Source organism: Crocuta crocuta, unplaced genomic scaffold (genome assembly GCF_008692635.1).
Source record: "Crocuta crocuta isolate KB4526 unplaced genomic scaffold, BGI_CrCroc_1.0 scaffold56, whole genome shotgun sequence".
In the NCBI taxonomy this organism is placed as follows: domain Eukaryota; kingdom Metazoa; phylum Chordata; class Mammalia; order Carnivora; family Hyaenidae; genus Crocuta; species Crocuta crocuta.
The window spans coordinates 8,936,862-8,946,455 of NW_027531334.1; the positions used below are offsets into that span (position 1 = coordinate 8,936,862).

General features: G+C 36.3%; 1 long non-coding RNA gene across 1 annotated transcript in view; it reads right to left on the bottom strand.

Annotated features, from left to right (window-relative positions):
• The window catches only part of LOC144238102 (uncharacterized), a 60,015-nt gene extending 50,966 nt beyond the window's left edge, over positions 1-9,049 (bottom strand). Inside the window, exon 1 of the long non-coding RNA XR_013337014.1 lies at positions 8,186-9,049. This is a non-coding gene — a long non-coding RNA (uncharacterized LOC144238102). The remainder of the gene's footprint in view (positions 1-8,185) is intronic.
• Between the last annotated feature and the right edge of the window lie 545 nt (positions 9,050-9,594).

The window sequence follows — 9,594 nt, forward strand, 5'->3', positions numbered from 1 at the left end:
CCCACACATCCTAACCCACGGAACCCTCCCAGATAAAACTCCTGACTGTATCGGTTGTATATATTCTGCTTCCTTGTCTTAAAATACAAAGGCTTGAAACAAATAATCTAATCGAACACCCTACTTGCAGGTGAAAAAAGCTGTGAAGCCCTAGAAAATCTTAGTGGCTTGTCCAAAATGACACAGAAATGGCATTGTGTGTCATTGTGTCATTGATGGCAGACTACAAACATTAGATCAAAATTGACAACTCTGTTTTCCTTAGGACTGTGTTAAAAGTGACTTTTAACCTCACTTGGTCAGCTTGCTGAACTCACAATCACTGTTCCTTTCCCGGGTGTCATCATCTGATACCAGGAAATCTTGAGAATAAAAGAATGGGAAAGAGATGTGTGCATATAAGAGTGTGTGCTAGCTATTGAGAAAGATGAGGCAAAAATTTTATTATTCCAAATTATAAGGATTAACTTCAAAAAGTTTTCAACTGTTCCTTTTAATTCATTGTGTAATCAACAAGTAGTTAACATTTGCTACCACAGGAATTCAGAGTTCATTTATTTCCTACTGCAAATGTGTACTCTACAGGAAAAATTAAGAAAACTAAATAAAACATAACAAGCAAGGACAAAAACTATACTAAATCCCTATAGCACACACTAAATTGATCGTTCTTTTCTTTCTAGGTTAGAGGGCTTTGTGAAGAGTATACTTGACTTTGAAAATGACAAATATTGTGCCCAAAATGTTTGTCTCTTTATCGATGTAAAAGGTCAAGAGAAAAGGTGAGACTCAGGTTTGGTATTCTGTTTGTGAGTGGGAAAAAACCTATAACTGGTTTTCCTGACCAAAAAAATAATAATAATTTAACTCTTAAAGAGACTTAACTATTATTTCTACTTAATTCAGGAAGATTCTTAAATTTCATTACAAACTGTTCACATACATGCACACAAAACAGGCTTTGAAATCTTTTGAAGCCTTGGACAGATGAAACTAATATTTTATACAAATACCAATGGCTTTCATTGTTCTTTCCTTCTTTATAATTTTTTTTTCCATTTAAAATTTTTAGGCAAATCGTAGGACATCTGGAGCACTTGTGTTTTTATTAGAGTTCTGACAATACACCAGGAAAACTCTGAAAACTCATAAAATGTCTCTAGAAAATATATAAAATAGGTCACTGTTTTAAAGGCAGATTTTTTTTTTTTGCCTGCTAAGAACTTATTTTCTGTATGTTGACGGAATCTTAAAATCATTGAGATTCACACATTTTCTCACAGAAAATATTCTTAAACAATTTTTTAATGAATTTAGGCTCCCGATACCCAATGTTGCCAAATAAACTTTTGTTCTTGGGCTTAGCTTGGGCCAATTCTCTTGGTATTGCTCTTGATCCCCAGACAACTAGCTAATGAAAATATATATATTGAGGTTCACGTGACACAGAATAGGCCAGCCTGGACAATGAACTTCCCTTTCTAATTTGTTTAGTGGTTATCCCTCTGGGATGGAAGCATCTGGCTCAACTGATTAAAGCTGCTTCTACCTGCCTGGAGGCAGTTTATAATCCAATTTCTCATCTAAATCCAGGAATTTCACTGCTGTGAATAATCAAATACTATCTCAGTGTGAAGAATCAGCTTGCCTCTGCTTGAGAGAATTTTCTCTGAGTTTTAAAAAATCCCCCACCATCCCCCACTGCCTTAGGAGTGTCAGTAAGAGCCCTTTGTGCTCTGGGGACCTCAATCCAGTATGGAACCCATGTAATCACACTGCACACCTAGCACTCTCCTGAGTTCGCTGAACCAGCAGTTCTAGAAAATATATTGCTATAAATCCAAATGGATGTGTTCCTTAGATGTCTCACACATACCAGGCAGCTCCTCCTCTTACTTACACTAAACACATAAAATGTTATGTGCATTCTGGCTTGGTCCAAAAGTGGATAAACTTGCCTTAAACAAACGATGAAGAATGCCTTTGCAAGACTGGATGCCCTTGCAGGAGAAAATGTGCCTCATTAGGGTCAATCTGGCTTCAGCAGCAGGCACTTCCTAAGAATTCCGGGCTGTGTCAAATGAGAATGAAGGGGAGGGGAGAAAAAAAAAAAAACTTTCCAAGACGCTATGAGTAATTTTCTTAACATTTTAAGCCAATGAATATTTAAAGAAGAAAAAGTCTACCCCGGGGCAGACTGACAAATGAGAAGGACAAAGGCTTGACATTTCCTGGAAATCTTGCCAATTAAAAAAAAAAGTCATCAAAAACAGAACCAAAATAGTTATCAATCTCTCACTTACATGAAAATTGCCATCATAATTTAAAAGAAAATTTTAAGCAAGAACTTTTAGTTCAAATGTTCGTTAAAAAGTATCCTTAAAGACGGGAATTGCCCTATTATATCTGAATGTTAAACATGACCTTTAAATTTTTTTTTCAGGTAAAATTCTGCCTGACTCATCAAAGTATAGGAGGCAAATGAAATATATTCCTCTTCCCCGAATTTTTAAATGCCTTTTCCTGTTTCTTGTGTAACCATTAGTGTTTGAATTAAAATCTCAGAAGTGGCTTCAATTCTGTGTTAAAAGAGAACATGAGTATTTTTAATTTTAGAAGAAAACATATCCCACTTTAAGTAAAACAAAAAAAGCTCTGTGAAGTTCTACCTCATGTATCAGTCTTAATCCGTTTAATTGTATATGGGTTACATGGGTTCATCAAATTCTCAACTTTTTCAGAAAATATCTTGAAAAGTGTTGACATTAAGAGAAAAAAAAATGAAATGAAGATACTCAAAATTTCTTGTGAAATCCTGAACCATCTTAGCAAAGATTCTGCCTCCTAAAAAACAGTTTCCTGTCCGACTTCAGTTTGTATTGTTCTCATTATTCAAGGGCATAAACATTCTTTTTTGGTCTATCATGCTTTCTAATGCTTCCATTAGAATGTTTATCAGGATCTAGGGCAACACACCCGGTTTTATCAGCAAAGTGCAGAAGGTGATGCATGTTAGAATAGAGACAGATTATAACTTTTGTTTCTGCCATGTGACCTATGAAGTTAGAAAAAATTATTTATTTATTTTAAAGTTTGTTTATCGAGAGAGAGAGAGAGAGAGAGAGAGTGTGTGTGTGAGGGGGAATCCCAAGCAGACTCTGCACTGTTAGCACAGAGCCTGATGTGGGGCTCGAACTCACAAAACCAGGAGATCATGACCTGAGCTGACACCAAGAGCTAGATGCTTAACCGACTCAGCCAACCAGGTGCTCCTGAAGTTAGAAGAAATTAAAGTTGAAGACAGATAACAGTGAACTACTGGGTTGAAAAGTAAACAGATTTATAAAAGAAACCCTGTCACAGGAATAATATATCAGAGTTTAGCAAATAGAATGAAATAATCTCTTTTAACCTCTCTACCATTTTAATCAACCAACCCTAATCCTTTGTGTGAATATGTTTGACATTTTTTCATGTGCATATTTTCAAAAGTTGTAGTCATAGTACTTGTGTGTGTGTGTGTGTGTGTATACATATATATGAGTATGTATTTAAGTATTCATTTTTCATTTTATGCCATTGAATAAATGTGCCACAATCTTTTTTTTTCACAATCTTTTTAACCAGTGTCCTATTTTTGGACATTTGGATTCTTTCCAAATTTTAATTTTATGAAATAAAATTCTATGAATTTCGTTGTTGAAAGGAAGCTTATAAGTAGGATTCCTGAGAAAAAGTGAGGGTGATTTTTTGCATTTTTCTTAATACCCAATGCCAACTGCTTTCCAAAGATTGTGCTGGTTTCTTGATAGTGATGTAGAAGAGTACTAATTTAGTTGATGCTCAAAATCTTTTTTTTTTCCCCTTACAGGTAATCAAACAAACAATACAATCAGTATGATTCCATCACATTCTTATTCACACCCATGAATAAGTTAAAGACTGTTGTGCTTTGTAACTCCTAACCTATCATTTTTTAGGCATCATGAAGATAATTTTACTCATTCATGCATTCATTTATACATTTATTTATTAATTTAAAAGCCATCTATTGTGACCTTCTGCAAAAAGCCATGATTCCAGATGTAGTAGTGAAAATATAGTTTTAAAGATGCAGGAGAGATATAGAAAAATATAGACCTGGGGAGATGGTGGTGAATAAGAAAAGCTCAGATCCAACTCTTAGTACAGATTTCAGTAGAGACACAGAAAGTAAACACATTATTGCACAATAAATTATTTCAATATAATTGTTATAAAAACAATGAAGCAAACTACTTAGATATACTGAAAAAGTAAAACAAGTTAGCTTAAAATTGGTATGAGTAAACAGTGCAGTTTCCCTGAGGATACTGTATTTAAAAATTAACTCTAAAGAATGAGGAGGAATTCATCATGTCATGGTCAATTGATGAAAGCAGAGGGTTAAATGTGAGTCTCTGTCTTAAGGCAAGAATTTGGAGAGTCAAGCAACAAAAACATTGGTCCCCAAGGATGAAGCACTGGTGAGAAAGTCAGAGATTATCAGGATATGAGGCCTTCAAGGTAAACTAGGAAGAGATCACGCAGGGCCTTAGGACCTTAATAAGGAGTGTTAGTTTTATATTAAGTCCAATAGACCTGTAATCTGAGAGCCAGGGGGAGATAGAGAAGAGTTTTAAGAGGCAGAGTGATAAGATTAGATCTGTCTTTAAAAAAAAAAAACAGTTCTTAAATAACTATTTGGAGAATAGGTTGGAAATAACAAGAACAACAAATAATAGGTGAAGGTACATCATTTAAAAAACTCTTGAAGGAAACCAGGATGAGAGATGTAGGTAGTTTGGGTTAGGGAGGCAGCAGCAGATATAGAGGAAAAAATTGACAGATTCACAACTTATACTGGAAGATTCTTAACAGGTCTTGATGAAAGAGTGTATGGAGAAGAAGAGGGTTGCAAAGCTGGCATCCTGGTTTCTGAATGAGCAAGCAGATAAATGCCGGTGTCGCTTACTAAGATGGGAATTCTAAGAATATCATTAGATCGTTTAATTAAAGTACAAATGTTGATAGTTGGATATATATGCTAGAGACTCAGAAAGGGATCTGGGTTGAAGAGGTAACTTTGTATCATAAATGAAGTCATGGCTGTGGCTGGTGCTCATTCAGGGAGGAAATGTAGAGACAGATGAAAAAGATGGTAATAGAGAGTTTTGAAGAATTCAAATACTTATGTTATAAGGAAGATTCCTCACCCCCACCCAAAGATAGTGAGAAGAAGGAATCAAAGGGGTAGGAGAAAATCATGGAGAGTGATTTACAGAATCAAAGAGTTTTTTTTTTTTAATGTCAAAACTGTGGCAAATGTTGATAAGTTGACAAGTAAGATGAGAAATGAAAATTTGAAAACAGGTGACCTTCAAAGGGCCAGTTTGAGGAGTGAGCTAGCTGATTTGAGAGAGATAGAGTGCATAGCGGGGGGAAAGTGGAGATAGTAAATATGGATAGCTCTTTGAGTGATTATTTGAACTGAAATTTTTGATGTCCAAATCACAGTATCAAAAACTAAAAACTAACAGAAGATATATTTCAAGTTGTGCTACCATTCTAGGGGAGTTTTGGATTTCCAAAGGACTATTAAAGTGTGCATGATCATCCCCATGGCCGTCAGCACACTAACCCACTGTAAATAGCATTTTAAAATATCTTGTATATCCTCTTTCAAGCTCAAATGAGTGTAACCCAGTGAATTTTGATTGGGGGAGAAGGTAGAAAGCTTGGAATATTAGGCAATGCCAAGAGTTATTTATAAGATTACTTCAGGGACAGCCTAATATACCCTATTACAAAACAAGGGCTTTGTATTCCCGGACACTTAAGCATACTTATGTATGTGATGTGTTGTATGTAATGCATTTACCCATTTCTAGATAGGTAAAATGAAACTATAAAGCCTAATTTAGCTTGATCCACTACACACGGGCTCAGTATTCATAATTATCTTCCCAGCATTTCATGCTGCTGCAGATTACTTTCCTAAAAACACTGTTTCCAGTGTGAATACAATTTAATTAAGGATATGAAAATGACATTTAAGTATATACCTTTGATCCAAATAGAACAGTGTATTTTACTTCTTGGGTTCACCAAGCAAGCCAGACACTTGGCTATTGTTCCTGTGTCATTGTTTGTTTGTTTGTTTCCAGTTTTTTGTTTTGTTTTGTTTTGTTTTTAGAAGGGATTGTAGCTAGCAAGCCTGTCCCCTTACCTACAGAAATCCTTCTTAACCCAGCTCTCTCTTTCCTGGGCTCCTTCTCTTCGCCTGAACAAATTCCTGTCAGTAACTCATTTTCTAGCATTTTCTAGCTCAATTTCTTCTGAGCAACCAATGTTTGTCTTTCAAGATACCCCAGCAGCCCTTCCATATTTATCTACTCCATCTGTCTTCTATTTCAGTTCCTCTAAGCTCCCTTTTACTTGTCAACCCTAATCACTCCCCTGCCACTGTTCCTCCCTAATCTTAGTTTATCTGGGCTTCCCAAGAGACAACTGCCATGTAACTCATTTGGCAGGATTGTCCCCTTCTCTGTGAGATGGTCACAGCAGTATTTCTAAGCCTATTTCACAATGGATGATATTTATTTTTGATGTGAAGTGAAAAAAAGGGGAAGACACAATCCAAAATATGTAACCAAATAAAGCACTTTTCACCACAGCTGGCAATGGAATTTCCTAAGAGCAGAGCCAGCACAGACTACAAATATCTTACCTGCACTTTGGTTTTTACTTTCTAATTTTTGATTATGAGAGCAAAGAAGTAATTTTTATATCTCACCAATCTCTTCTCAAAACAAAGGACAGATGCCGGGTAGATTCAGAATTGAAATATAAATGTTAAGACATGATGTCATGGTTCAAACTATTTACCAGATGAGTAAAAATAACACATTTTTATGTGGTAAACCACTTAACTAGAACTGTATAATTCTACATTATTTGCTCTTTTTTTCTTTTTTAAAAGAAGCCAAACCTCTCTAACACAAACATTTCCCTGTGTCGATTGGATTTAGAGTGCCAACAAAGTTTTGTTTCTTTTCTTTAAAACATATTTATTTTTAGACCTTTCAATTCACTATTGCAAACAGATGTGCTCCTTTTTTTTCCCTCCCACGGAAGAAAATAAATAAGGCTGGAATTCCCTTGAAAGAAAGAAAGAAAGAAAGAAAGAAAGAAAGAAAGAAAGAAAGAAAGAAAGAAAGAAAGAGAAAGAAAGAAAAGAGGAAGAAGAAGAAGGAGAAGGAAGAAGAAGAAGAAGAAGAAGAAGAAGAAGAAGAAGAAGAAGAAGAAGAAGAAGAAGAAGAAGAAAAAGAAGAAAAGAAGAAAAGAAGAAAGAAGAAGGAGGAGGAGGGGAAGAGGAAGGGGAAGGAGAAAAGGGAAGGAAGGGAAGGGAAGGGAAAGGAAGGGAGGGAAGGGGAAGAGAAGAGAAGAGAAGAGAAGAGAAGAGAAGAGAAAAGAGAAGAAAAACAATAGGAGTTTTATTTCAGAATTCTGCTCTGTGCCAAGCATCCAGTCTGTAAAACATTTTACCCTGTTGGTTTGGGAATGGGGAAAGACATCTGTGTGTGAGGCATCAATCTGTTCTTTTGAAACACAATTCCAGTTCACAGAGCTGTGATCTGTTGAGTGATAAACACAATTTTCTGAAGCTGCTTTTCAAAAGGCAGAAATATTGACAGTGTAAATCCTAACACCTTAAGACAAACTTTTATCTAAACAAAAACAATAATAAGAGCTAATATTTACGGGGCCTCACAGCGTGCCAAAATCTGAGCGCACAACTTCATGTACATTATCTCAGTTAATATTTATTTCTGAAGATTGATGCCAATATTTGCTGCATTTTACAGATGAGAAAGTAGGGAAGCAAATGGTTCTACGGTTTGTACAAATCACTTGGCTAGTTAGGGTGACAACCATGTACGGGATCCAGCTCTGTCTCTTACTCCAGCACCTTTCCTCTAAAACAAGAGACCTCTTTCAACTAAAGTGTATGTTGGAATAAAAGGATGAGCCTAGCTGTGAGTCAGATTAGATTGCAGCAATAAACTTTCTTTTAGGGGCAGCTGGGGAATCAATGAGAGGAAGGGCAAGACTGAAATACATCTACCGCGTCTATAGGGGTCCAGGCACTACCTTCTATACTTACCTAGAAGAGCTTTCCTATTGAGCAGAAACAATGGTAAAACTGACATCTGCTTGGCATCCATTCAATACTCATTTATTACATATAAAGAGAGGTCTTCTTATCATCTGAGTTCAATGGCGTAAAATGATGTGTAGTCCAACAATTCCTTTCTTCAGGCTTGGCTTGAGGCTGTGAAAGGTGGTTCTTTAATATTCAGACAATAAGTACTGTCTCACATTTAAATCAAGCTTCTGTCTGTAAGAGCTCTGAGCAATTTTACAGGCATTATATCATTTATCTTCTCAACAACTTTACGTGGTGAGAAAATGAACTTCACCTTTCCAGGCCTCACTCAGTGCTAGTCAGTAGGTTTGCATTTTCACATTCCTATTGAATTTTCCATACAGCTTCCTAGAAACGAAAATGAGAACTCCAGGATTCTTCACCACTAATTTTGATCGCCTTTGGGTAGTCACTGTCTTTAGCTGAAGTTCCATTTTGTATGCAATGGGGCTATCAGGCTAGGGAAGCTCCAAGCTGTAACATTCTAGGGCTCAAAGCTGGTAGAATATTCATGGGATTCAGTGGAAAAGCCTTCACGTCTTTGAAGAAATTTGGGGTTATAGTTGCCTCTTCAGTTATTACAATTGCCATTTGCATTTTTCCAGTAGCCAGACAGCAGTGTCCTCTGAGGGTACTGGCAGGACTGAAGCTTAGGTCTCCAAAAGTGGAAAAGAGGAAAACGAAAATGGAGAGGAACTAAGAAAAAGAGAGTTGCTAGGGAGGGAAGGAGAGGGGAAAGGAGAGTAAGAAAGTGCAGAGAGTGGTGGGAAGGGGAAGAGAGAGGGAGACAACCAGGAAAACGGCCTGAAAGAGAGCAAGAGAAAGGAAAGATGGAGGAAGGCAAGAAATAGGAAGATGATAAGGATCATACCCAATGCTATTTGTGTTTTTCTTCTATCATTATCATAATGATTTCATTGTTACATCAGAGAGGAGGTTGCATTGGTTAACTAGAAAGAGCATGGGGTTTTGCAGTTAGACTAGATGGGTTCAAATTCTGACTCTTTCACTGACAAGTATTAATACGTCCCTAAGGAGGTAGCTTAATCTCTCTCAGACTTAGTTTATTTTTAATTATAAAACAAGAATAACATCTCCCCTCCAAAATTTCTCTAATTTATAATATAGATTTCCTAGCACAATAAATACATGAAACTATTATTTAAAAGTGATGTGTGGCACTCGCCCTTTGTCTACCAGCATCAATATTCACTGCACCTAAAAAAAAACACACAAAATATGTTTTTTATGTGTTAGCCTACCACTGGTCTTTTCATCCCTGTCTACCTTTCACATGCCAGCCATTAGTTTCTGCTGCAACATGTAGGGGTGCTAATGGACACGGACCTTACATTTTAGGAATATTG